This window comes from Halichoerus grypus, chromosome 13, assembly GCF_964656455.1.
Source record: "Halichoerus grypus chromosome 13, mHalGry1.hap1.1, whole genome shotgun sequence".
Taxonomy (NCBI): Eukaryota; Metazoa; Chordata; class Mammalia; order Carnivora; family Phocidae; genus Halichoerus; species Halichoerus grypus.
The window spans coordinates 87,137,550-87,165,368 of NC_135724.1; the positions used below are offsets into that span (position 1 = coordinate 87,137,550).

At 44.8% G+C, this 27,819-nt stretch overlaps 3 long non-coding RNA genes across 4 annotated transcripts in view; 1 reads left to right on the forward strand and 2 right to left on the reverse strand.

The window, feature by feature from the left end:
- The window catches only part of LOC144379941 (uncharacterized), a 120,050-nt gene that overhangs the window by 36,942 nt on the left and 55,289 nt on the right, over window positions 1–27,819 (reverse strand). The window lies entirely within an intron of this gene.
- Window positions 197–12,265, reverse strand: LOC118527917 (uncharacterized). Its single transcript, XR_004913341.2, has 4 exons — window positions 12,201–12,265; window positions 11,799–11,862; window positions 11,610–11,658; window positions 197–663 (listed from the first exon to the last, which is right to left on the reverse strand). It is a non-coding gene; the product is annotated as an uncharacterized LOC118527917 (long non-coding RNA).
- On the forward strand, window positions 12,639–18,203 carry LOC118527919 (uncharacterized). 2 transcript variants are annotated; one of them, XR_013443511.1, is made up of 4 exons: window positions 12,639–12,827; window positions 14,651–14,793; window positions 16,731–16,856; window positions 17,914–18,203. It is a non-coding gene; the product is annotated as an uncharacterized LOC118527919 (long non-coding RNA). The 2 variants fall into 2 exon arrangements; XR_004913344.2 differs by having other exon boundaries at window positions 14,672–14,793.

Below are 27,819 nucleotides of genomic sequence, written 5' to 3' on the forward strand. Positions count from 1 at the left end.
GTGAGGCCCCACCCCAAGCACCATTCTAGGCCTGGAACCTGCATTCACCCTGCCCTGCCCTGCATGTCCAGCTGCCGTTCAGGACTGTGGTGGTGAGGCTGGCCCAGGGAAGTGCTCAACTCCTTTAGTCTGTGGGCTGACAGGGAAATCCCAGGGGTGGGCCGCCTGGGGCGTGAGTAAGAACACAGTCCAGGCCACGGGTGCAACTCGATTTTAACTTGTAATATATTTAGACATATGGTATGTGGGCCTCCATTTGTACTCTTATTCCAATATTTCACACAGGATCTAGATTCTGGTACAGGAATGGCAAATAATGGCCACCATGACTGTCCCCTCCCAGACCATGGCAGACATCAATAATGGATCACAGCATTCCTTCTCCCTGAGATGTGGTTTCAGAACTCCTTCGCACACAGCACTCTGGGAAGCCACTACTAATCGTCCATCAGCATGAGAGGTGCAAGGGAAGTGCATTCCCTGTTCTAGCACTTTCTACATGGCAGTCCACTCTGTGCACCCCCAGTGTTTATCAAGAGGCCTCATTCTTGTCCAGAAACTTTTTTCTCCTGTGAAAAAGAAGCCACTGATGCTAGATGTTTGTGGAAAGTAGATAAACACTCAAATGCTGTCTTTGGTTGCTCCTCAGAAGGTCCTGATATTCTATGGAGAAAAGACAAAAATGAATAAAATAATTTCCCATTTGGGGAGCAATTACTTACATGAAAACCATTTTTTAAAGCCCACTCTTTCCTCTGGAGAGATTAATGTTTTGCATTAAGGCCCTGACACAACACATTCTGACTCCCAAGATTTTTTGGCAGAACAGAAAATCCTGATGGCTCTTTTTGTTTGAATGGTTTATTTTCTTCTCCTTGTGGATCTGTTTCTTTGCCTTTTTTTCTCTGTTTGTCTCATTCTGTCTCTTTCTAGTCTCTGCTCTGTATGTGTATTTGTCTTTGCCCATCTCAATCTCTCTGTCCCTTTCTACCTCTGTCCCTCTCTTCCTCAGTGGCCGGGCAGCCCATCTCTCTATGCGAATCTGTCACTTGGAGTACGTCTGAGTGTCTGTGTGTCTGTGTTTCTTTGTTTCTGTCTCTGCATGTGGGTCTCTCCACTCCCAATCTTTGTATCTTTCTCTCTCTCACTCTTTCCAGTCGTGTCTGACTTTCTCTGTGTGTCTCTCTATCTCATCTTTTTATCTCTTCCTGTGTTTATGTCTCTGTCTCTATGTGAATTTCTCTATCTCTGTCAATGTTTATCTCTCTCCATCGCCCTGCTTGGGTCTCCTCTCCCTCACTCTCTTTCTCCCTCTTCCCCCCACCCCCCATCTGCTTTCCTCCCTTTGTCTTTCTGTCCATCTCTGCATGCTTGTATCTGTCTCTCTCTGAGTATCTCCATCTGTCAGTCTCTCTCTCTCTCTCTCTCTTTCAATCTCTCTCTCTCTGCTTTCTCCCCTCCCCCTTTCCTCTAATTTACCGGTGTTTCTTCTTTTGTTTTTTCCTTTTTCCTCCTCTAGAGCACTAAGGTTGAGTCCAGACAACAAAACAGTGACTGTAAAGTGAGAAGTCACCCAGAGGTTTCCAGGCCACCAGATGTGCAGCATATTTAGACAGAACAGCTGGATAATTTAACAACTTCCTTGTCCCCCCCCCCACTCCCCGGAAGGTCGGCCGCCAGGGCATCTCAGACAGCCTGTCTATGTGAGGACATACGCGTGTATGCGCCGGAGTATTCCCTCCTGAGATTCTGTGCAAAAGTCACCATTCTCTCGAAAACCCCATGTGTATTCTTTAATGTGATCAGATTCAGATTTCCCTCCCTACAACCTCCTTTTTCCTCCTCCTGGATAGTCTGGCTTAGAAGCCCGGTGCTGTTTGTTGAAGCATCCCAAAGATCTTCCACTTACGTCCTATGATCTTCATCGTGATCTCATGAGTGAGGTGTTTGGGACGATGACATAAAAAGAGGTAGCAAAGGTCTAAAGGAAGCCCTAGAGAAAGCTGGCAAGAAAACCCTCAAAGGCAGGGCACTGCGTTTCTTGGCCCTATTTTACTGATGACAAAACTGATAGGCAAACTCCAGGGTCCAGAATCTCAACAGAACTAGTGCTCAAAATCAGAACGCTCAGCTCCCAGCATGCAACTCACCTCCCAGCACCACAGAGCAGCAAAACTGGGCAAGACCCACAGATGGGGCAGTGTGGTACAATGGGCATCGCCTCAGGCTCTTGCATCTGGCAGACGGCCCTCAGCTCAAATCCCTTCTCTGGGACTTAGGAGCTGCCTGGTCCTGGGCAAGCCTCTGTTTCCTCATTTGTAGAAGGGAAATGATAATAGCATCTGCCTCACAGGGATGTTGTGAAGATCCAGTGAAATAAAACATGGGAAGTTTCTGGATGATAGCAAGTACTCAAATATATATATTGCTGTTGTTCATAGTAGAATTAGTATTCGTATAAAATAGGCCCAAGTTCACACAAACTAGTTAACAGCAGATCCAGACTCCGCACGCGGATCCTGCAGCTCTCACATGCACCAAGAGAGTTTCCTGCTACCTTCTCCCAACCAAAAAGCACAAAAACATTTTTTGAGCACTTTTTCTGTCCCAGGCATGATCACAACACCCTACACATGTTCAATTCACTTAATTCTCAAAACAACCCAGTGACGCACGTCCCCTTATCATCCCCACTTTATTAAGAAACTGAGGCTCAGAGAGCATAAGAGACTTGCCCCAGGGGCGCCTGGGTGGCTCAGTCGGTTAAGCGGCTGCCTTCGGCTCAGGTCATGATCCCAGAGTCCTGGGATCGAGCCCCGCATTGGGCTCCCTGCTCGGCCGAGAGCCTGCTTCTCCCCTCCCTCTGTCTGCCGCTCTGCCTACTTGTGCTCTCTCTCTATCTCTGTTAAATAAATAAAAATCTTAAAAAAAAAAAAAAAGAAAGAAAAAGAAACTTGCCCCAGGACACGCAGCTGGTAGGTGGCAGGGCCGGCTGGCACCAGAGTCCCCACACCTGCCCTGTTTTCTGTTTAAATTCTTAGAGATTTACCCCAAATCATGGTTACATTTCTTTACCTTTCTCTTTCTCTCACCTTTTGCTTATATATAAGTAACACATGAATACATTCTCAATGGAAAAAATCGGCGGCATTACTATAAACTGTGTTTTGATATTATCCCTAAGCGCCACTCTTTTAACAACCTGGTAAGAATCCTTCCAGACTTTTTCCTGTACATTTGCATATGCACGTACTGCTGCTTGTCAGACCCTTTTTGCTGGGTCTCTAGAAAACAGTAGTTGAGGTAGTGACCCTGAGATTGAAGGAAGGTGGTGGGGCTTGGAGATAGTCTCACTTTCTGTTTTCTAGAAATCGGTTACCTATAAATATTCTGAAAGCTTCCGGCGGTTGACTTGGCCAAGGTCCCAGTGATCTGGATGCATAATAACGTTTCTTTGGCTCTACACAGAGACAGAACCAGAGAAGGATGAGTTTATCTTGTCCATACAGCAGCCACTCCCCACATACGGTTCTGAGCCCTTGCATGTGGCTGGTCCATAACATACACACGTGCTCTCAGTGTAACATACACACTGGATTTTAAAGCCTCATGCATTTAAAAAGAAGGTAAAATATTTCATGAATACTTTTCTTTATACTGTTTACATGTTGAAATATTTTGGCTATATTGGGTTAAATAAAATATAATATTAAAACTAATTTCACTTGTTTTGGGGGCACGTGGCTGGCTCAGTCGGAAGAGCATGGGACTCTTGATCTCAGGGTTGTGAGTTTGAGCCCCACACTGGGTGTAGAGATTACTTAAATTAATAAATAAATGAAAGCTTTAAAAAATAATTTAAAAAATTAATTTCACTGTTCTTTTCACCTTTTTAGTGTAGCTACTGGAAAAATTTAAATTCCATATATGGCTCACATTCTATTTCTAATAGGTGGTACTTTTTTAAACAGTTGATCAAGGAGACACTCTATTTTTTTAAAAGGATTTATTTATTTATTCTGGGGGTGGGGGGAGAGAGGCAGAGGGAGAGGGAGAGAGAGTCTCATGACCCTGAGATCACAACCTGAGCTGAAACCAAGAGTCAGATGCTCAACCCACTGCACCACCCAGGGGCCCCGAGATACTCTATTTTTTAAAAATTACTGGAAAAAAGTAATAATAGTTAAATTGTGTTGAGTGCTCAGAGCCAAGTAGCAGGCTAAACACCCCATCTGTCATCCTATCCATCCCCTCACATAGCTGTATAAGGTAAGCACTATTGTGACCTTCATTTTACAGAGGAAAAAACTGAAACTCAGAGAGGTGAAGTTATTTGCCCAAAGTCACACAGCCAGCAAGCAACAGAGCAACAATATGAACACGTCACTCATGGGATTAACCCTGCACAGCAACAGATCAAGAAAGCCCTTTGTCGGACTCACCTCAGAGTTAAGTGTAGCCAGAGGAGGCCTTTGAAAGTTTGCTGGCATTGGGTAAAAGGCAGAAGGCCCAAGAGAAATGCAAGCCCATCTCACCAACAGGCTTGGTGAGACCCTCCTTAGAAAGTTTTCCCCAATATCTGTGCTTCTTTCTTCCTTTAGTAATAAAACCACACAAGGCCATCCAGAATAGAGATTACACTTCATCATAGCTCCACTGTAGCAAGATATAACCATATGATTACCTTCCAGCAAATGGGATGTAAATAGATGTATGTATAAGTTCTAGAAAGTATCCTTGAAAGTAGGAGACATACCCTTCATTTCCCCCTTTACAAGCTCTCCATGGTTGAAATGCAGATGTGATGGCAGGTGCTATAGCAGCCATAATGTATCACAAGAGGGGAGGTACATACCAGAAATAGAAGAAAAACAAGATGGAAGGAGCCTTGGTACCTGATAATTATAGAGCTGCCATTTAGCCCAAGGCTGCCTATTTATACCTTTATATGAAAGAGAAATAAGTTTCTATATTATTTCAGTAACTACTAGTTAATATCTCGTTATTAAAGCAACTAAACTTGTATTATAACTAATACAGAGCCAATGCTCAGAGTGACAAGTGGTAGACTGAATAGAGTGGGGAGGAAAAGATCAGTGGGATTGCTGGAAGAGCTTGGTGGGAGTGTTAGACCACTTCATATGGCACTGAAGGCATTAGAAAGGAGATGGCAGCTATAGAAATTAAAGGGTTAATATCTCAGGACCATAAACCACCATGCAGAATAAGCAGGGATGACTTATCTCAATGGTCAAGCGAATGATTTATAAATTGGGGTCAAGCTCTCTAAGCCTCGGTCTTCATATCTGTAAAATGGGTTGATAATGCTAATGCATGGGATAAAATCATAAAAAGGTATTATTGTGGGGATAAAATGAGACACCGTTCTTAACATCCTGCCTGGCCCATAAGAAGTGTACTGTAGGTGGTGGTGGTGGTGGTGGTGGTGGTGGTGGTTGGAATTTCTTGCTCTGACTGGCCTGGCTGGTCTTCTAGCTCTCCTGCTACCGAAATGCCTTTCCACTGGTTGCCCAACAGGAGGCTGAAACTGTGACAGCCTATTCCTTCCTCCTAGGTGGTACAACACCCTGCAGGAGAGGTTTTCAAAGACAACAATGTCTTAGCAAATGAAGCAGAGACCACCACAAGATCCTAGACTCCAAGCCTTCTATCACGACTCTATGTGACTTTTTGAGGTGTCTTCCTTGAAGGGGTAGGGTAGTATTTTAAGTGCTGATGGGAGAGAACTTAATATTTGTGACCAAGAAGGCAGACATAGCAGAATGGCTAAAATTAACAAGTCAGGAAATGACAGATGTTGGCGGGGATGTGGAGAAAGGGGAACCCTCCTACACTGTTGGTGGGATTGCAAGCTGGTGCAGCCACTCTGGAAAACAGTATGGAAGTTCCTCAAAAAGTTGAAAATAGAGCTACCATATGATCCAGCAATTGCACTCCTGGGTATTTACCCCAAAGATACAAAAGTAGGGACCCGAAAGGCTACGTGCACCCCGATGTTTATAGCAGCAATGTCCACAATAGCCAAACTGTGGAAAGAGCCAAGATGTCCATCAACAGATGAATGGATAAAGAAGATGTGGTATATATATACAATGGAATATTATGCAGCCATCAAAAGGAATAAGATCTTGCCATTTGCAACGACGTGGATGGAACTGGAGGGTATTATGCTGAGCGAAATAAGTCAAACAGAGAAAGACATGTATCATATGACCTCACTGATATGAGGAATTCTTAATCTCAGGAAACAAACTGAGGGTTGCTGGAGTGGAGGGTGGGGTGGGAGGGATGGGGTGACTGGGTGATGGACACTGGGGAGGGTATGTGTTCTGGTAAGCGCTGTGAATTGTGCAAGACTGTTGAATCTCAGATCTGTACCTCTGAAACAAATAATGCAATATATGTTAAGAAAGAAAAAAGGAAGAAGAAGAATGTAGCAGGAGGGGAAGAGTGAAGGGGGGGAAATCGGAGGGGGAGAAGAACCATGAGAGACGATGGACTCTGAAAAACAAACTGAGGGTTCTAGAGGGGAGGGGGTTGGGAGGATGGGTTAGCCTGGTGATGGGTATTGAGGAGGGCACGTTCTGCATGGAGCACTGGGTGTTGTGCACAAACAATGAATCATGGAACACTATATCTAAAACTAATGATGTAATGTATGGGGATTAACATAACAATAAAAAAATTAAAAAAAAAAAAAGAAGGCAGACATAGTAAACTGTATTATAGTTCTCAGTTTTTCACTCTTTCCCCTTTCCCTGTAAAAGGATTGTATGTCACTGCCCCCACTTGGCCACATGACATGCTTTGGCCAATAGGATATGAGGGGGAGTGATGCACATCACATCCAGGAGAGAGTTTTAAGGGAGTGTTGCTAGAGTTTTCTCCTTCTTTTTGGTGGGCTTCCCTTCTGCCACAAGAATGGACATATTCCTCAGGGCACAGAATGAGAAGGTGCACTGAGCAGAGCCCAGCAGAAGCACAGAGCAAGAAATGTGTGTGTGTTGTAAACCATTGAAATCTTGGGGTTATTTGTTATGCAGCGAAGCTGACTTACACATTCACCCCCAGCTTCTGAGAAGGGTTGAGTCCTTTGGAGGAAGGCAGACCTGGGCTCAAATCCCAGCTCTGCTGAGTAGCCAATGTTGAGTGCCGTTGAGCAAATAAGTTACTTCACTTCTGGGAGCCCCATTTTCCTCATACATGTTATGGAAATAACAAGAGTGCTTCTACTTCATAGGTTATGGTGAGGATTAGATAATGTACACAAAGGCCTTGGTGTTGAGAAAGGGCTCTGTTCAGGGGAGAGAGAAAAGTCTGAGGCAAGGTCTTTTCTCTTAGGTGGAAGGACCAGTTCAGCTGACATTTTGGATCCCAGGCCTGACAGATGCCCGATCCTGGGCCTCAAACTGGGATTGTCACCTCTCTGAGTCAGTCTTTGGCAAAGCACCCCTAAATAACCTGGAAAAAACTTTTGTAAAATTTAGGTTGACAAGAACCCCACAACAGCGGCTAGTTTAAGCTACATCAGCTTCCTTCCTCCACCCTCCTCTTCCCAGCCTCAGATCTCTGAAAGAAACCCTCCCCCTGAAAACCCACAAGAACAGCTGGGGGTGCTCTGGCTTGAACTCTGAAAACTCACAACAAATGGCAAATTCGTTTGTGCTGATCTTATCAATAGATGCCCTTCCCGTTAGGCTGTTTGAAAAGAGAAATTGGTCTTAGTCAAAGCTTGGCTGCTCTTTGCTGGACTGGATGACCTTGAAGTTTCAGGCAAGTTTTTATGGCGTGGAAGTGGTCCATCTAAGAGGTCTGTGAAGATGCAAACGCACACTCATATGCACATACGCACATATGTACATGACACCATACACACTTGCACTCGAGAACTTTCCTTGGCAACCCACAGATAACACAGTTCTCCCCCCACAGCGTGCCCAGAGCATAAAAAAAATTTTTTTTTTAAATGCAAAGCAGAATATATACCATAGAATTGATTTTGATTTAGCCAGTTCCCTGTTTAGGTGACCTCCAGGGTTTTTTCCTAAGTTGCTTGTTTTGTTTGCAATCACAAACAACGTTGATGTGTATGGGCAGTGTGTCGTGGTTAGGACTTCAGGCTCTACTTAGTTTGAGTTTCCCCTAAAGAGACTCAGAGACAAGGATTCTACTGCAAATTATTTATTTGAGAGGTGATTCCAGGAAATACCAGGGAGGGAGTAGGAAAGGACGGAAGTTAATAAAAGGGTGCACTTTACCAAGCAAATTACCACTATGGGCAGCTGGGACTCATTCCTGCTGGGGAGCACTGGGAACCATAGAACATGCCTCAGAGTTATCCCAGAGGTGAGGGGGCTGGGGTATTTATCCTCCAGAACAAGAACTTCTGTCAGTCATTGGCTGAGGGATGCTGCCACGCTAACTTCCCGGCACTTCTCGTTGGCCCCCACACCTGCTGAGCCGGCCCTGGTGGACAGAGCCAAGTCCAAGTGCCGGCAGTTAGGAGGTCTGGGACCCGAGGGAGCCAGGTGAGGTGCCTAAGTTGCAAAATCACAGGAGGTACTTACTTTTGGGGTTGTGCAAGCGTGGGGTGGGAGGTTTGAAGCGTCAGATGGGCTTGCACAGAAAGGTGATTGCTGGAAGGAGGGCAGGGAGGTGCTGACAGCCTCTGCTCTGGGCTCTGCAGCCAGGCTGCCTGGGTTTGAATCCTAGCTCAGCCACTCAACGGCTACTTACTTAACTCCCCTATGACTCAGCTTCCACATCTGTAAACTGGGTTAATTACAGTCCTTACCTCATAGGACTGTTTGGGAGGGTTACACAGGATAGTTCACATAAAACAGTTAGAACAGAGTTGGGCACAAAATAAGCCTCCCGTGAGTGTGAGCTCTGATGACATTGCCATGAATATTACACACATTTCCTGACATAGATTTTGAGAATCAAGGGAGCAAGATCACCTAATAGTTAAGAAAAGGACCTTCTGAGTCAATCAAATGAGAGTTCAAGTCCCTGATCCACCACTTACTGTGTGACCTTAGGCAAGTCACTTAACCTCTCTGGGCCTCAGATCCCTGATGTTTAAAATCATTACTAAATAATAACACACGTTACCACAACTAAAAATTTTTTTCTAGTAAATAAAAAGAGGCATGCAAGGTGCTTCTATAAGCATTGCGCCTGGCTTGAAGTAAAGTGTGCAATAAATCTTAGCTGTGACTATTGCGTGTTCAGTTTTCCGTACAAGCAGGAGGTTGCCGCTGTGTTGGAGGAGACAGGGAGATATAATTCATCAGCAATATTTATTGCACACCTGCAAGTTGCAAGATACTAAGGTAGGAAATGAGGGCTACTAGAAAGAAGTGTTAACACTCCATCTTGGCCCTTTTGGTGCACTGGAGTATTTTTGTTCCTACTTTAATAAAATCACACATTCACACCCTTTGCTTTGCTCCTCCCTTGAGTGGGCAGAGTAAACTTTCCAGCAGCCCTGAGATCTGAAGCCAACTCAAAAGAGAGCAGAGAGAAAAGCTAGCAAAGCTTGGTCTCTGATGACTTTGTGGGTCCCCCACGCAAACCCTGAGCTGCCCACCCATGAACCTGTTTTCATATGAGAGAAAAAACAGAGTAATATGTGCCTAAGTGTCTGTTATATGCAGCCAAAATTAATCCTATGGTATACATCTCTCTTTGTCTTTTATTTTCTTATTTTTTATGCCCTGGGTATGGCATGGGGGGAGAACGGTGTTACCTGGAGGTTACCAGGGAGAGTTCTCAAGCCTGGCAAGGAGGAAACAGTTTCCAGGCTGACTCCTGCAGGGTTTTGCTGCCCTGCCTGGCCTCTGGAGTCCAGCCCTCTTCTTAATCTCTTATTCCGGTCAGAGGCCTCCAACCCCAGTTCTGCTATAACCCGGGTGCCTCCTGCTTTCTCTAAAGACATGCAGCAGACACATCCACCTTTTCAGATCAGGCCTGAGGCTGGAGAGGATGAAGAGCGGTTCGAGCTGCCCCCCCACCAGCTCAGCCTTCTTCCCTCTCCTCTCTTTCCTGTCCTCACCAGGCACCAGTTCTACTCACAACACACCTGTCCATCTTCCTGCCAGGCCCATTAATAGAGCAGCTGGGCCTTTATATCCTGATACATTTTTTTGGCAGGAGATGTCAGAACTGCTGGACAATTTTCAGAAATAATTTTCTGGCTCAGCCAAGGATAGCCGGGTTAGAAATTTGGAGAAAGGAGGCCAACCACTATCTTCAAATTCAGCAGCCATTTACTGATCACCTATTCTGTTTCTCTACTCACCCACCCCCAACTTTTCACCCTTCTTCAAGGAACAACACCTTGATTTTCTGCAGGACGTGCCCCTCCCCCCCACCCAGTGGTTCACTTTTTCTGCAGGACAGCTATTCCACTTCCGGTGCCCAGGATGGTCATGTGACCTGGCCCTGGCCAATCAGAGAGCCTCACATGTCCCTGGCCGCAGTGACTGCCACCCGAGTTTGGACCACTGAAGAGTCCGACCCCGACTTTTGTTCCGTCTGTTAGCCAAGAGTTGAGTCCCTTCTCAGCTGGTCTTGGAGTTGTGAGAGTGGGGAGCTGCTAGCAGCCATCTTTCCACCCACAGGGCAGCATCTGATGAGAGTGGAGTTAGCACAAAAGGAAGCTAAACTGAGTGGAGGCACAGAGGGAGGCCAGCCATGTTAGCATCATTTGAGCTCCTGGATCAAGCCACCCCTGAATGTTCTTTTTTTTTTTTAATTATGCATGCACTCTTCATTCAGATAAGCAGTTAGCTTCTTCGCTTAAGCCACCTGGACGTGAGTTTCCTGATTCTTGCAAATAAAATTCCCAATTTTCTATCCCCCTTCCCTCATTACATCACCCTACAACATTCTATATAGTTTACTTATTTATCCTGTCTGTTGACCCCAACCTTCCCCCAAGTGCTGCGTAAGGGCAATAATTTTTATCTTTTTGGAATGGAGGAGAGGGGTTCTGTTTTGCTTACTGCCATAGTCCTAGAACACAAAATGGTGCTTGGCACGTAGCAGATGCCCAATGGATATTTTTTAATAGAAAAAATGAAGAGTCCTGAAGAGTCCTGATAGGAGCTCTCTCTATCTAACCTCATTTGGACCTTGTTCCCATTTTGCAGATTAAAAAAAGACTAAGGCTGAGAAGTTTAATGTGTCCAGAGTGACTGGCCTAATTAATGGGCAATGTAACATTTACACCAAATCTTTCTGGCTCAAAGTCCACTGCTCTTACATTATATTGCCCTGAAGTTCCCTTTATCATTCTGAAACAACATAGTCACCATGTCACCATGACAACTACCATTTACTGAACTCTTGCTGGTGCTGCGCAGACTCTCAGCCCTCTGCATGAATTGCCTTATTGACTCTAACTCTCCACTTCCCACCAAAGTAGATGCCACTAATTATCCCAGTGTACAGAGAAAGAAATCGAGGTTCATAAATGGGATCTGTGCTTTTATAAGAGACCCCGCAGAGCTCTGTCAACCCCTCTGCTAGGTGAGGACACAGCAAGAAAACAGCCGTCTATGAACAAGGATGCAGGCTCTCACCAGACACCATTCTGCTGACACCTTGCTCTTGGACTTCTGGCCTCCAGATCTGTGCAAAATACATATTTGTTGTCTATAAGTCACTCAGACTATGATAGTTTTGTTATAGCAGCCCCAAAAAGGGACTACTTAGTTAGAATATTAAAGCAAAAGACAGAAATTTAAAAGTAAAAAATAAAATAAAAGTACCAGGTATTCCAAAAGCCAGTGTTTTCCAGATTTCTTCACAACGTTTGCCATATCTTTATGCCCTCTGTATTATTACATATTAAACATATTTAATCAACTTGCAATTCTTGTATTTAAAATCTATTTTAAAAAGAAAATTTTCAGAAGTGGAAATCCAGTGTCACTTGCCATAAATAGAAAATAACTGTACATATATATACTTTGAAGACAAAACAATGTCCTTAAATTCTAACTGGGTATTTTCTCACCTAAAGACTGGGCCTGAGTTCTAATTTCTCTTTATTAAGAAGAGATTATCAGGATTAGGACACTGTTAACGACTTAGCAGCACCAACTGAGACTTCCTCCTTAAGATCGTCCTTTCTAATTAAAATATTAAATTTAATTTTAGAAGTAACTCACTGCTCCAAACGAGGGGTTGTCAGCATAGGCGCATGGATCTGGCACATGTCTGTGACTACTTTTGTTAACAGTGGCAGGGTTGAGTGGTTACAACAGAGACTGGCTCAGAAAGTCAAAAATATTTACTATCTAGCCCTTTAAAGAGAAAGTTTGCCAACCCCTCCTCTAAATCAGGTCACATTCAAATTCTGTGGTGTGGATTTTTGTCACCTTCTAGGAGAAGCATCTCCTTTTAACCAAAAACCCACTGTAATCTGAAAACATCAAATGCCAACATCAAATGCCATCCAGTTTGTGTTGAAAGAGGGTCTTTATTTTTTTTTTTAAGATTTTACTTATTTATTTGAGAGAGAGAGTGAGAGAGAGAGAGAGAGTGAGTGCACGCATGCACAAGTGGGGGGTGGGGAAGGGGAGGGCAGAGGCAGAGAGAGAAGCCTACTCCCCGCTGAGCAGGGAGCCCCACGTGGGGCTCGATCCCAGGACCCTGGGATCACGACCTGAGCCGAAGGCAGCAACTTCACCGACTGAGCCACCCAGGCACCCAAAAGAGGCTCATTAAATGCAAAATCCCTCCCAACTTTCTGAAGGCAACAGGCCAGAAATGCCTCCCCCATCCTGAGTGAGGAGGTAAGAAGAGTGGTCAGAGCCCCTTGTTTCCCGTGGGTGGGTTTGCTGGCTGGTAGAATTGTGTGTGACTTTATTTCTTCCACTTCTCTATATTTTCCAAATATTTAACATGCTGAATTACTTTGCTTAGGCTGCCATAACAAAGTACCACAGACTGGGTGGCTTAAACAACAGACATTCATTTTCTCACAGTTCTGAGGCCAGAAGATCAAGATCAAGGTGTCAGTGGGGTTGGTATCTTCTGAGATTTCTCCCCTTGGCTTGTAGATGGCCCCTTCTTCCTATGTCTTCTCCTAGTCTTCCCTCTCTACCCATCTGTGTCCAAATCTCTTTTTATTAGGACCCCAGTCATGTCAGATTAGGGCTTGCCCTAATGACGTCACTTTTACCTACAATACCTCTTTAAAGACCCTATTCCCAAATACAGCCACATTGAGGTACTTGGAGTTAGGACTTCAATATGCAGATTTTAAGGAGACACAATTCAGTGTGTAGCGCACGTATGATTTGCATTCTTTAAAAATGGACAGTAAATTGCTAAATATTCTTAAAAGGTACACTAACAATTGTAGCAAACATTTTAACTTGAAATTTTTATTATGTAAGTAAATGTGGGTCTAATACTTTAAAAACTCAAAATAGTGCAAAAGGGTGGCAAGAAGAATATAGACACCTACCCACACTCGATCCCACTCCTCCCTGTTGACAGTTTCTTGATATTTTCCAGAAATTTTCTCTACCCAAACAAGGATATACAATATCTTCATAATTTTATTTTAAAAAATAGGATTATGTTGGGGCGCCTGGGTGGCTCAGTCGTTAATCGTCTGCCTTCGGCTCAGGTCATGGTCCCAGGGTCCTGGGACCGAGTCCCACATCGGGCTTCCTGCTCGGTGGGAAGCCTGCTTCTCCCTCTCCCACTCCCCCTGCTTCTCCCGCTCCCATTCCCCCTGCTTGTGTTCCCTCTCTCACTGTGTCTCTCTCTGTCAAATAAATAAATAAAATCTTTTTAAAAAATAGGATTATATTCTATATATTGCTCTACAACTTGCCTTTTTACACCGAACAATAAATAATCATTGTGTATTTTCAAAGCAGTACGTACATCTTGCACCCCAAACTCCACCTCCACACTTGCTTTGGGAAAACCCAGCTTGCAAAAGGGTTACTTGAAAGCAAATCCCAGACATCATGTCATTTCGCCTATAAACATTTCAGTAGCTATCACTAAAAGATCAGTAAAAGATTTTATTTTTAAGCATAACTACAAAATAAAACTAGAGGAAGAATATGAGTGGTGGTTTGGCGGGAGGGGGGTGATTATTCTTTTAATTTGTGTTTCTGTTGCTGATATTGCAACACTGATTTGGGACTTTGGAATATAAGATCAGTAAAGAGCCCTTTGTTCCCTACCATCAAAATAAGCAAGGTTTTACAAGCCCCAGATATCACTCTGGTGTTCAACCTTCCTTAACCTGTGAAGCAGCGAGGCCATAGAGAGTATCCCAGGCCCCAGGGGCTGCTTTCTTACCCTGCGGTGATGGACACTCCAGGGGAAGGCAGAGGCCTGCTTTGCCCCATGGGATGCACCACAGATGGCCACTGCTCCCCACTGTCCCCACATGCTGCCCTGTAGGCCTCAGCCAGACCTGTGACAAGAGGTAAATAGCAACCTTACAATGCACACCTCCTCGGAGCCAAGTGCCGTGTGAGGCATTTGCCTAGATCATTTTATTGACTCCTGCCCCCAACTATTATTGTCCCCATTTTGCACCTATACTATTAATAGCTTCAGTTCCTTTGTTTATTCAACAAATTTTTAGTGAGCCCCTTGTATGTGCCAGGCGCTGGGAAAACAGCAGTGAACCAAGCAGACAAGACCCCTGCTCACACAGTGACAGAAAATGGGCAAAGACATAATACAATGGCAGATGATGAAGAGTGACATGGAGAAAAATAGAGCAAGGTAAGGGGAGAGAGCATGATGGAAGGGTTGGGGAAGGGGGCTATTTTAGGCAGAGTGATCAGTGAAGTCCTCTCTGACAGCTGAGGGTGACAGCTGAGTAGAGACTTGAATGGAGCAAGGGAACAATTATCTGGAGGAAAAAGCATTTCTGTCTAAGCACGGCTCTAGGACGGGAATATGCTTGAGATGTTTAAGGCACAGCAAGGAGGCCAGAGTGTCTACCAGTGACAAGCAAGGGAGAATGTGGTGGGGACCTAGGCTGGAGATGTGATGCAGAGCCTGCCAAAGCAGTTCATACCAACTCCCAAGACATTGCATTGGTAGCTTGAAACTGACCATGGTGAGAGTATTTACACCACGAAAATTGGCCAGCACTGTAAATCAGGGCTTTTTTTGTTTTTGTTTTTGTTTTTCTTAGAGAGGGACTTACGAACACACCACTGTTTGTAGGCCACAATTTGGAGTTTAGATTTCACTCCAAGTTTGAGAGGAGTCCATGGGAGTCTTTGGAAGCAGAGAGGGCCATGATCCTATTTCTCTTTCTAAGATCTGGTTCCTGCCTGCCAGGTGGAGAAGAGATGGCAGGAAGGCAAGAGTAGAAATAGTTAATTTTGAAACATATTCCCAGAGCATAGTGCAGTGGAAAGATCAGTGTGTCACACTGAAGACGTCGATGGCTAGCTGGGTAGTATTCAACAGTGTGAACAGTTCATGTCCACAAAATGATGACAGGACCTTCTAAGTACTATAGCTACATAATAGTAAAATTCGGTAAAACATATGGAAGCAACAGGACTTAATATATACAACGATGAAAAGTTAGTTTATGTGTTTTGCTGAGATTGGCAGTTTATCCTCATCTCCTTTACAACGGGTCATTGGTGAACATTAATAAGTAGTCATTTGACTTCTGTTTCTGTCGTTCAACCAATAAAGCTCTTACTGAGGTTCCCCCCGCCCCACTCCCAAGAAAGAAATAGTTAACTTTGGTCCTGCAGGCACGAGATGGGAGTGGCTTGGATTTGGGACTGAATCTGGGATGTGTTTGCATTTGCTGATGGATGGGGAGTGTGAAGTGTGAGCAAAAGAGAGACATCAATAATGAGGATTATTGTGGCTGTTTGTGTGTCCTCGTTCTCTATTGCTGCATAACAAAACACCCTGAAACATAGTGAACACTCAAAACAATCACGCTCATTTATTCAGCTCGCAAATCTGCAATTTGGGCAGGGTTCCGTGGGGACACCTCATCTCTGCGCTACTTGGCATCCACTGGGGGTGCTCAGAGGACTCTGTGGGTGCTGGACTCATCTGAAAACTCTTCACTCCCCTGTGTGTGTGATGGTCAGTGCTGGCTGTTAACTGGGACCTCACCTGCAGCCAGAACATCCACACGGGCCTTCTGCACGTAGCCTGGCTTCCTCACGGCAGAGTGGCAGTTTTCCCAGAGCGAGTGTCCCAAGAGAAAGAGAGAGTCAGGGGAAGCTGGACTACCTTTCTCTCCCCCAGCTTGACTGAGATATTACTGACGTATAACATACATAAGTTTGAGTAGAAGTGATGATTAGATACATGTATATATTGCAAAACGATGACCACAATTAGGTTAGTTACCACCTCCATCACATAATTGTGCGTGTATGTGTGTGTGTGTGTGTGTGTGTAGTGATAACATTTAAGACCTATACTCTCTTAACAACTTTCAAGGATACAATACAGCATCATTAACTGTACTCACCATGCTGTGCATTCAATGCCCAGATCTGATTTATCTTAGAACTGGGAGTTTGTATCCTTTGACCAACATCTCCCCATTTCCCCCACTTCCCCCAGCCCCCGGTAATCACCATTTTACTCTCTCTGAGTTCGGCATTTTTAGATTCAGCACATAAATGAAAACATATCATCTTTGTCTTTCTCTGTCTGACTTCTTTCAGGCCAGGAGAGAGTGGGATGGCCTATCGTACCTTCTGAGACACAGCCTCGGAAGCCGTGGAGTGACTTCTGGTGTAGACATGGTCCTACCCAGTCTCAAGGGTCAGGAACCTGGATCCCATCTCTTGGTAGGGGAGTGGTAAGGTTCTAGAAGAGCAAGTGGGACTGGAAATATTGTCACGGCCAATTTTGGGAAATGCAGGCCATGATATTGTATTTTAAGTACCATGTGAAGCAGCCCACATACATGGTTTCGTTCAGTCTTGCACTATTCTCACCTCACAGATGACACAACTGAGACTCAGATGTCACTTGCCCAAGACCACCCAGCTACTAAGGGGACAGACAGGGGTTTGGGTCCGGGTAATAGGCAAGCACCAGCCAAGCTGACTTGGAAGTGGCAGAGAATGGCCTTTGGCGGGGAAGTCAGAGACAGGGTGGCCAATATTGGGGAACTGGCTGCTCTGAACCCCCTCACAGCCCCTCTGGCCTCCCCAGGGTTAGCCTTTGTTTCTCAAATGGCTCCAAGGCCACAGTGTTCCCCTAACTACCAGGCTGTGAAGAGGAGATAAGCTTGGAACACTCATAGGCAGAAAAGACAATTTGCTCTGAAGCAGGCCCTGCTCTGGCTTGGCTCTGGAGGGCCCCGAAATCTGGACAGAGCTTCCTGGCCAGGCTGGGTGGGGGCCAGTGTGTGGGCAGACGGAAAGGCTAGTGGAAAGCACTTATTCCGGAAACCATCCATGTGTGTGGCTCAGCTTCTCAGCAAGGTTGCTCTAGGGCCAGGCATTCCAGGCCACACAAATTCGAGATCCACAGAAGGCTTTCTAACTAAGCCAGCAGCCCCTTTACTGCAGTCAGTACTTCCCAGGAGAAGAGGCCAGGTCGGTGCTAAAACCAAGATGGTCTCCAGGGAGCACTGGTTTCTCTGCCCCGTTGCCCCATCGTCAGCTTGCGCAGTGGGCAGCACTCAGTGGTTTTCCAGCATGCTGGCAAGGAAGCATGGCCTTGCTGCTGGCGAGGAAGCATGGGCTTGGGGTTTGACACCAGAAAAAAATTGCCAGAATAATATGGGGAGAGGGGATGTCACAGAGTTTATTATTATTTTTGTTCTTTGTGTTTCCTTTTTCTTTTTCTTTTTTTAAAGCTATCTCAAATTGTTTGTTTATTTGTTTGTTTGTTTAGTAGGCACCACATCCAGCATGGAGCCCTACCCAGGCCTTGAACTCACGACTGTGAGATTGAGACCTGAGCTGAGATCAAGAATCAGATGCTCCACCAACTGAGCCACCCAGGTGCCCCTGTATATATATATATATATATTTTAATAACCATCTCAGGTGTTTAAAAAATGATATTAAGCCCCCAAACTGGAAACAACCCAAGTGCCTTCCAACAGGCGAATGGATAAACATATTCTTATCTATCCATACTATGGATACTTCTCAGAAATAAAAAGATATGTTCTATTGACACACATGACATGTATGGATCTTTTTTTTTTTTAAAGATTTTATTTTATTTATTTATTCATGAGAGACAGAGAGAGAGAGAGAGGCAGAGGGAGAAGCAGGCTCCCCGCTGAGCAGGGAGCCCGATGCGGGACTCGAACCCAGGACCCTGGGATCATGACCTGAGCCGAAGGCAGACGTTTAACCATCTGAGCCACCCAGGCGCCCGACATGTATGAATCTTAAGACCATTGTGCTGAGTGAAGGACACCAGCCACAGAAAATGCTCACTCTGTGATCCCATTTATCTGAAACGCTAGAAAAGATCAATCTAATCTGTCATGGTAGAAAGCAAATCAGCTGTTACCAGGAACTGGGTGGAGGCAGACTGACTACAAAGGGCATGGAGAAAATTTCATGGGCGACGGAAATATTCTATATCTTACTGGGTGGTGTTTCCATGGTTGTATTCACTGGTCAAAATTCATTGAACTGTACATTTAAAATGGGTGCATTTTATCATACCTAAGTTGTACCTAAGTAAAGTTGATTTTTTAAAAGATTTTATTTATTTATTTGACAGAGACAGAGAGTGAGCACAAGCAGGGGAAGTGGCAGGGAGAGAGAGAAGCAGGCTCCCCACTGAGTAGAGAGCCTGACGAGGGGCTCGATCCCAGGACCCTGGGGATCATGACCTAAGCTGAAGGCAGACAACGATTAACTGACTGAGCCACCCAGGAGCCCCAATAAAGTTGATTTTAAACACAAATATAACAGGCTCCCACATAACCACCTTCCCATTTAGAAAATAAAACATAAGAAAGAAAATTGCATTCAGTGTATACCTGTCCCCAATTCCTTCCTTTCTCCTTTCCTCCTAAATATGATGTGGTCTTTATATTTTTACTACGTGGAAGCACTTTCCTGAATATGATATGTATTTTTCTCATGTGTCTTTATGCCTTTACTACATCATGTATATTCCTAAATCAGTATTTTTCAAACCACAGGTTGCAACCCTTTAGTGGATTGTAAAATCAATTTAGAGGGTCCCACCAGCATTTTATTTTATTTGTTAAAGATTCATTCATTTATTTGAGAGCGAGAGAATGGGGAGACGGGCAGAGAGAGAGAATCCCAAGCAGACGCCCTGCTGAGCATGAAGCCCCACACGGGGCTGGATGTGGGGCTCGATCTCACAATACTGAGATCATGATCTGAGATGAAATCAAGAGTAGGAAGCTCAACCAACTGAACCACCCAGGCGCCCCACACAACCAGCATTTTAAAAATTAGGATAGAGGGGCGCCTGGGTGGCTGTCTGTTAAACATCTGCCTTTGGCTCAGGTCATGTTCCCAGGATCCTGGGATCGAGCCTCAGGCTCCCCGCTCAGTGGGAAGCCTGCTTCTCCCTCTGCCTGCCGCTCCCCGTGCTGTGCACTCTCTCTCTCTCTGTCAAATAAATAAATAAAATTAAAAAAAAAATTAGGATAGACTAGGGTAAGATAGGACTAAAAAATAATAATAAGAGTATATCACGTGTAGTAAGGTCAGTACTGTCTTCTGAAACTTCCGCCTGGGTGTTACATCTGTGTGTGTGTGTACCGGATCGGTTCATGAGAGATCTTTCTTACGGCACCATGTGGCCCCCAGAAAGTTTGAAAAACACTGTCTTAAATATGCAATGCTGTTTTGTCATTTTAAACTTTTATGTAAATAGTCTTCTACAGAACTAATCCTTCCCCAACTGGCTTTTTTGCTCCCTTGACGTTAGCTTCCAGATATACCCATATTGCTCCGTGTTGCTTGCTTTCATTCATTTCCACCACTGCAAAACCATGCCTGAGTTATTTCTCTACCCTCCCACTATTGGATTTTTTTCTTTTGCCAAATGGGACATTGAAAAAATAGCTATCTGTCACTATCGCCACCATTTCATACTGGGAAGGACATTTTAATATAAGTAAAGCTGGAAAGCCCGACCCTCAGAATCAAAGGCAATCTTCTAAATTGAATAAATCTGGCTTTTTGAAAAATGCACTCCATTTGCCCCTGGGAGTTAAGATTGTTGTTTTTCTTCCTTGTTGATCGTTAACTTGTTTGCGTGTTGTAAATCGGGAAAAAACATAGTCACCCATATACACAACAATCTTGGGCTAGCTACTTCTGGGGAGGGGGAAAAGAATTGAGTAGAATGGAGCAAGGGTTCCAAAGGAGTCTCAGCTATAATGTTTCATTTCTTTTGTTACCTAAAAACAAGTCTAAGTCAAATATGACCAAATGTTAACATTTGTTAAATTCTGGAGCATGAACAAGATCATCCAAGCTTTGCTCTAAGCTTTCAACTGTTCACCAAGAAAATTTAAAAAAAATAGAAAAAAAATAAATCACCAAATTGTACTTGCTCTAAGTTTTAAATAGTTCATTAAAAATATTTCATCATCAGGGCACCTGTGTGGCTCAGTAGGTTAAGAGTCTGACTCGATTTCGGCTCAGGTTATGACTTCAGGGTCCTGGGATCAATCCCACGGCGGGCTCCGCACTGGACATGGAGCCTGCGGCTTGGGATGCTCTCTCTCCCTCTCCCTCTGCCCCTACCCCCAACCTCCTACTCATGCTCTCTCTCTTTCAAAAAAAATTTTAAAAATTTCATCATCAACCAGAGTTAGGAAATGTCCATTACAGGTAAAACAGGTAAAAGACAGTTTGGTCTTCATGATTTAAAATCCAAACCTGCCAGCTTGTCTGTTTACTCTGTGATCTTGGGGAAGACATTTAACTTTCCTGGGCCTCATGTCCCTCATCTGAAAAAAAAGGGCTGTGACAACCTAAATGTCCATCCACGGATGAGTGGATAGACAAAAGTGGCATATCCATACAATGGAATATTATTCGATCATAAAAAGGAATGAAGTACTGTCACCTGCTAATGTCGATGAACCCCAAAAACATCATGCTCAGTGAAAGAAGCCAGATACAAAAGGTCACGTAATGTTGGATTCCAATTAGATGAAATGTCCATGATAGGCAAATACAGGGAGATAGGAAACAGACTGGTGGGGGCCAGGAGTTGGGAGGAAGGAGGAATAGGGAGTGACTGCTAATAGGTATGGGGTTTCTTTTGGGGGTGAGGCAAATATTTTGGAACTAAATAGAGGTGATGTTTGTACAAAAAGCCACTGAATTGTACACTTTATCTTTTTTTAAGATTTTATTTATTTATTTTGGGGGGGAACGCCTGCAAGAGCATGGGGGGGAGAGACAGAGGCAGAGAGAGAGGGAGAAAGAGAATCTCCAGCAGATTCCATGCTGAGTGTGGAGCCTGATGAGGGGCTCAATCTCACGACCCTGAGATCATGACCTGGGCCGAAGCCAAGAGTCAGATGCTTAACCGACTGAGCCACCCAGGTGCCCCTGAATTGTACACTTTAAAATGGTTCATTTTATGCGAACTTCATCTCAATTTAAAAAGGGGAGAGGGCTGTGCTTCCTAGTGTTACTGAGGATGAAAGTAAACATGAACACATAGTACAAGGTCCCAGCACTCTCTGGCTGGGAGGCACCATTATTGCTCAAAGGGCCATCTCTCCCACATGAGGGAAGGCAGGGCTGGGCTTATGTTTCACCTACGAAGTCAAGTTAGTGACTTGCCCAAAGCCACACAGTGAATCACCTGTGGACTTTGCACTAGAACTTGGCTTTTCCAATCTGTGAGTCCAGAGCAAATTCACTCCATTCTGCTTCTCCGACTTGATACTAGAATGGCATTTTTATAAAATATTTTTATAAATATTTTATAAAATTTTTTATAAAATATTGTTTATAAAATATTTTTCCCCTGGTGATTTTCTAACAGCTTGTCTTCAGAGGCTCAGCATGGCAGAATGGTTAGAGATTGTGGCCCCTGGAGTCAGACAAATTTGGGTTCAAACCTAGGTTCTGTCACTTCTTAGCTGTGTGTCTCTCTGACCCTTGATTTCTCCATGTATAAAATGGGAATAATGACTTATCCTGTGCATTAAGTGGGAATGAAACCAGAAGATATATATATAAAGCGAGAGTTAGGTCAATGCGTAACACAGAGTAAATTCTCAATAAATGATGGCTGTTAGTAGTCAAAGAAGCTACTCGGGCAAAACACTTAACACATAGGGTTAAAAGTGACAGAAGAACAAAACAATTTGAACGCCATTTGTCACAGGCCCCAAATGCTTGAAAGCAATGGTCCCCAACAGGGGGGATGGGAGAGGGAGTGATTTTGACTTTGCAGAGGACATATAGTGGTACCTGGAGACATTCCCAAATGTCACTATTGGGGAGGGGGCGTGTTTCTGGCATCTAACAGGTAAAGGTCAGGGATGCTGCTAAACATCCTATAATACACAGGGCAGCCCCCCCACAACAGACAGTGATCTGGCCCCAAATGTCAACAGTACCCAGGTTGTGAGACCCTGCTCTAAAGTGAGCCTCCCATTGCCTGACTTAGTTCCAAATGACAGTGCAATCCACTCTCCAGATACTGGGAGAGCTTGCGCAGTGAGTCATTTTGTGAAACTAAGGGACTTTTAGCAAGGTGATAATCATCACAATTTCTCTGTTGAGTAAGTCTAGATGGAAGTACATTTGAGGTCGTCTCAAAGAGAGACACACCCAACATCAACATAAACTCCAAGAGGGCCAACGATGGTTCAAGAGATTTTGAAAGACACATGTAAATCCTCCTTGTCAGAGACTGGTGGGAACATTCCAAAGAATCTGCGCTCCCTAATCATGCCTGGAAGGCCATGAGGACAGAGACTGGAACACAGTAAGCACTCAATAAATGCTAGCTATTATCATCATCTTCATTGCCACTTTGTTACTATTATCTCCCCAAGTACATTGGAAGGATGTTCTCACAACAACCTTCTGAGATGTGTGATATCATCCCCACTTTTGCAGATGAGGAAATGGAAGCTCGGAGCAGTGATGCCACATTTTTCATCAGCCCCCTCCCTGATCTCCAACTGCCACTCTTACCCACCAGTCCATTATCCCCACAGACACCAAAGGGATCATTTTCTTTTTCTTTTTTTAAAGATTTATTTATTTATTTTAGAGAGAGCGAGCGAGCATGGGGTGGGGAGGGGCAGAGGGGGAGGGAGAGAGAGAATCCCAAGCAGACTCCCCGCTGAGCAAGGAGCCTGATGAAGGGCTCGATCTCACAACCCCAAGACCATGACCCGAACCGAAATCAAGAGTCCGATGCTCAACCAACTGAGCCACCCAGGCACCCCCAAAGGGATCTTTTTCAAATGAAATCATATCTCTTTTTAAAAATATTTTATTTATTCGTCAGAGAGGGAGAGAGACGGCACAAGCAGGGGGAGTGGCAGGCAGAGGGAGAAGCAGACTCCCAGCTGAGCAGCGAGCCCAATGGAGGACTCAATCCCAGGACCCTGGGATCATGATCTGAGCCAAAGGCAGACAGTTAACCGACTGAGCCACCCAGGCATCCCAAAATCAGACCTTATTTAGGAGAAAATGCTCTCTAGGTAATAATGTACCTAATTTTTTAAAATTTTTATTTTTAAATAATCTCTACACCCAACGTGGAGCTTGAACTTACAACCCCAAGATCAAGAGTTGCATGCTCTACCAACTGAGCCAGGCCAGGCACCCCTGTTATGTAATATTTTCTGATCCAATGTTTCTTTATGATTTAGGTGTCTTAAAAAATGAAGAGCAATGCCATGGTTGGGTTAGATGTTAACATTAAAGGGAAACTGAGTGAAAGGTATACGGGAACTCTTTGTACCATCTTTGCAAATCTCAGTAAATCCCAAATTATTTAAAAATAAAAAGCTTATTTAAAAAAACGAATCAGATCCTGTTACTCCTCTGACTCACCCTACAGTGATTTCCCACTCATCTTAGAATAAAATCTGATGTCTTCTCATGGCTTCCTAGGCCCTGAGTGGTTGGCCTTTGCCCATATCTTCAACCTCCCCTCCCAACACTTGCCCCTCACACTATCCTTTGGCCTTCTTTGAATCTACCAACACTGGAAGATTGTCCCTGCCTCAGGGCCTTTGCACCTGCAGTTAACTCTGTTGAGAAAGATTTTCCCCTATGTAGTTCTTCCCATGACTCTCTTTCTTATTCTTCAGATCTTGATTCTAATGTCAAATCCTCAGAGTCCCTCTCCCATGTAATCATGTGATCCCTTCTAATTCTCTCACAAAATTTACCACTCTCTGAAATTACCCTCTTTGACTGGTTTCTCTGTTCTTGTCTATCTCCTCCAATAGACTGGGAATTCCATGAAGGGAGAGGCGATGATGGTTTGCTTACTGCGGTGTGCCCGGCTTCTTACATGGGGCCCGACACAGAGTAAGGCCTCAGTGAACATTTGCCAAAAAGAATACCAGTGTCTGCTTGTAATACCACAGGACATTGAAACAAAGCTGTGGACCTTGTCAAAGGCTTTCATCCATATTTTTTCCAATGGTTCTCTACTTTGTACAAAACCACCAGAATACCCAGGCCGGTCCAGATTTGCTGGCAAAACTCATCATCGTTTATTTGTATCATTTAACAATAATCCTAATGCTCATTAAATTGAGATACGGGAGGGAAAAGAGTTCACCCCCAACTTTCTAGAACAGAGTTCCAAATTATTGGTTAAGGGCCAAATGTAGCCCAGATATGTTTTGTCAGTCTCATATAGTGTTTTAGAAGAATTAGGGTTCATGACAAGGCAGTATAAAAATTGGAACTTTTTAGGGCGCCTGGGTGGCTCAGTTGGTTGGGTGTCTGCCTTTGGCTCAGGTCATGATCCTGGAGTCCTGGGATCGAGTCCCACGTCGGGCTCCCTGCTCGGCAGGGAGTCTGCTTCTCCCTCTCCTTCTGCCCTCCCTGCCCCTGTCTGAAATAAATAAATAACATCTTTAAAAACAATTGGAACTTTTCACATAAAAACCCATGTGTCCAAGTTCTCCTGAAAACTCAGAGGATCTGGCCACCCTGTGCCTGTTTCTTACGTGGCCTCAGTGGACTCGAACCGGAAGTGGCTGGCTCCTTAGGTGAATGGGGTGTGGGCTCTCAGCTCACCACAGTCTCTATCCACTTGGTTTAATTCTTTTATGGTTCCTGAATCCTCCTCAAAGCTAAAGTATCCCTAGAAATACTACTGAATTTCCAAATATGTTGGCCACAGCCTCTCTTACCTGGAAGCTCAATGTATAAAACAGATCATTGTACTAACAGTTATTACTAAATGCTTACTGTGTACCATGGTGTTGCTCTGATTGACGCAAGGGATGGGGGACCAGAACCTCATCAGATCTCCGCCATCTCCAGCAGCCCCCTAAGAAAGCTCTGTGGATCCAAGGAAGAGCATTCAAAAAGCACATTTTAATCCACAGTCCTCATTATCTAGATAGGCAAAGTGAGGCGTAGAGAGTGGAAGGGACACACCGCCTAGTAGATGGTAGTCTTTCAGGCAAATACTTGTCCGCTAGTCCTTAAGGAGGCCATTAGTATTGATAACGGCAGAAAAAGGCCACTAGGGGACCAGTTCTTTCTTCCAAGAATTGTTTGCTGGTTTCTGGGAGCCATTCAGGCCTACTCCATGCCATTCTCAGGCTCTAAGCCAGCTAATTCATGTAGACATATGCCAGCAAAACTGGACTAAAGGGGAGTTGTCCAACGAAGAATGGCATGTGGATAGAGGCCCTCCCTATGCCCCAGTCCAGTCTGAAGTCCTCCTCCAGCCCTGATGATATCAACAGATGTTAACAGACCTGCTATTTTGTGTGTGGAAAATCATGGCACTCTTTTTGTGGTAGAGACATGTTTAGATCATTCCATCGGGTTCCACATTTATGTGTCAGGGTTGTGCTAGGTGTAGGTCATGCTACAGTGGTGGTTTGTTAAATATGAACAAGGGCTTTGGTTTCTAGCTGTCCTAAGTACCAGGCCCGGCTCTGCAACTTACTAGCTGTGTGACCTTCAGAAGACAACCTAGCCTCTCTGTGTCTCACTTTCTTCATCTGTAAAATGGGGATGATAGGAATAGTACATAATTCCTAAGACTGTCTCAGGGATTTGATGAGATAGTTTTTGGCACATACTAAGAAAACGAGTGTAGTGTTTTGTTTCTTTTTTCTCCCCTGCACTTATCAGAAGCTGATATTTCTATTTGCGTCTTTGTTTATTATCTGGCTTACTAGATGACTCTCCATGAGAAGGGCCTTGTCTGTCTTACTCACCCCTGCTTTCCACCCTAGAACAATGCCTGGCACAGAGTAGGTGCTCCACAAATATTTGTCTGCTGAATGAATCACTGTCTTTCATATTCCTGCTCTAATTGCTGTTGCGATGATGCACCCTGCCCTGGAGGAGCCCAAAGTCTCGTGGAAACCAGCGAGAGCCACCCTGACCTCAACAGCCTGCTGTTCTCAAGAGCTGGGCATCGACTCCGAATGTCACCAACTGGGCCCTGTGCCCTAGGCTGACAAACGACACTTGTGTATCTTCTGGCGGACAGAGCTACAGCATGGGAGAATGAATTTAAAAGGGGAAAGTGGCGTTAGAAGCTGAGCCAAGCGGGGGGGGGGGGGGGGGGGGGGGGGGGGGGAGCCCTGAACCTCAACACTCCACCCCAACCCCCCTGCCAGCAGCAAGGGAAGCACAGTCCACGTGCAAGGAGGCCGCCCAGGGAGGGCACCCCTGCGGAGGACTGATGCCCAGGGAGGGCACCCGTGCAGAGGACTGATGCCCGGGTGGGGCAATCACCTCAATGGCATTTGGGGGCGGGACATGCATCCTGCGTGCCTTGAGAAACAAAATTAATTCCGCTGGGGTTGGGAAAGGGCTTTGCAAACTAAAACGCTGCAGGAGAAAACAGACAAAAGTAAAGGTCAGGAAAGGAAGGAGAGCAGATGTTTTGCTGAATGTGGGCTGCACTTCCAAACCCAGCTAAAGGCAACGCACAGCGCGCCCCCCCCCGGAGGTGGCATATTTTGGGGGCTTCTTGGGGAGGGGTGCACTTGGGGAAACAGGGGAGCCGAGGGGAACGGGCCAAAGTCTCCAAGGATGTCTGCAGAAGCCAGGATTGCCCGCACTACCCGTACTGCCGGCCCCTGCAAACTCGCTCCTCTCTTCCGGCCTCGAGCTCCGACGCGCGAAATCTGCAAATTTTCTCTTTATCTGCTTGCACACGCTTGTTCTGTTCACCTTCGCTCTGGCTGGAATCAGGATAACCGTACCAGTGATTATATAACTTACTGAGTTCAAGAAAGATAATCCAAAGATAGGAATGATGAAAAAATTTTGAGTGGATTAAAAAAATTTCCCCCAAATGTAAAAGTTACAGAGGCCACACACAGACACACACAAATGTACAAATACCCATAATCCCTCCACTCAGGATAAGTAACTCTTAGCCTCTTGATTTATCTGGGAGACGACTTTTTTAATTAGTGACCAAATAAACCTTTCCCTTCCCCCAAATCCCAGCAAATTTGAATCCAAAATAAGTCAACCTACTTCTCTTTAATACTCTGTCTCCACCTCTACGCCAGATTTATCTTAGGGCGTAAATTACAGGACCCCAGAATTCTCCCGGTGGGCTTTCACACGGCCAAGTCTGCAAACA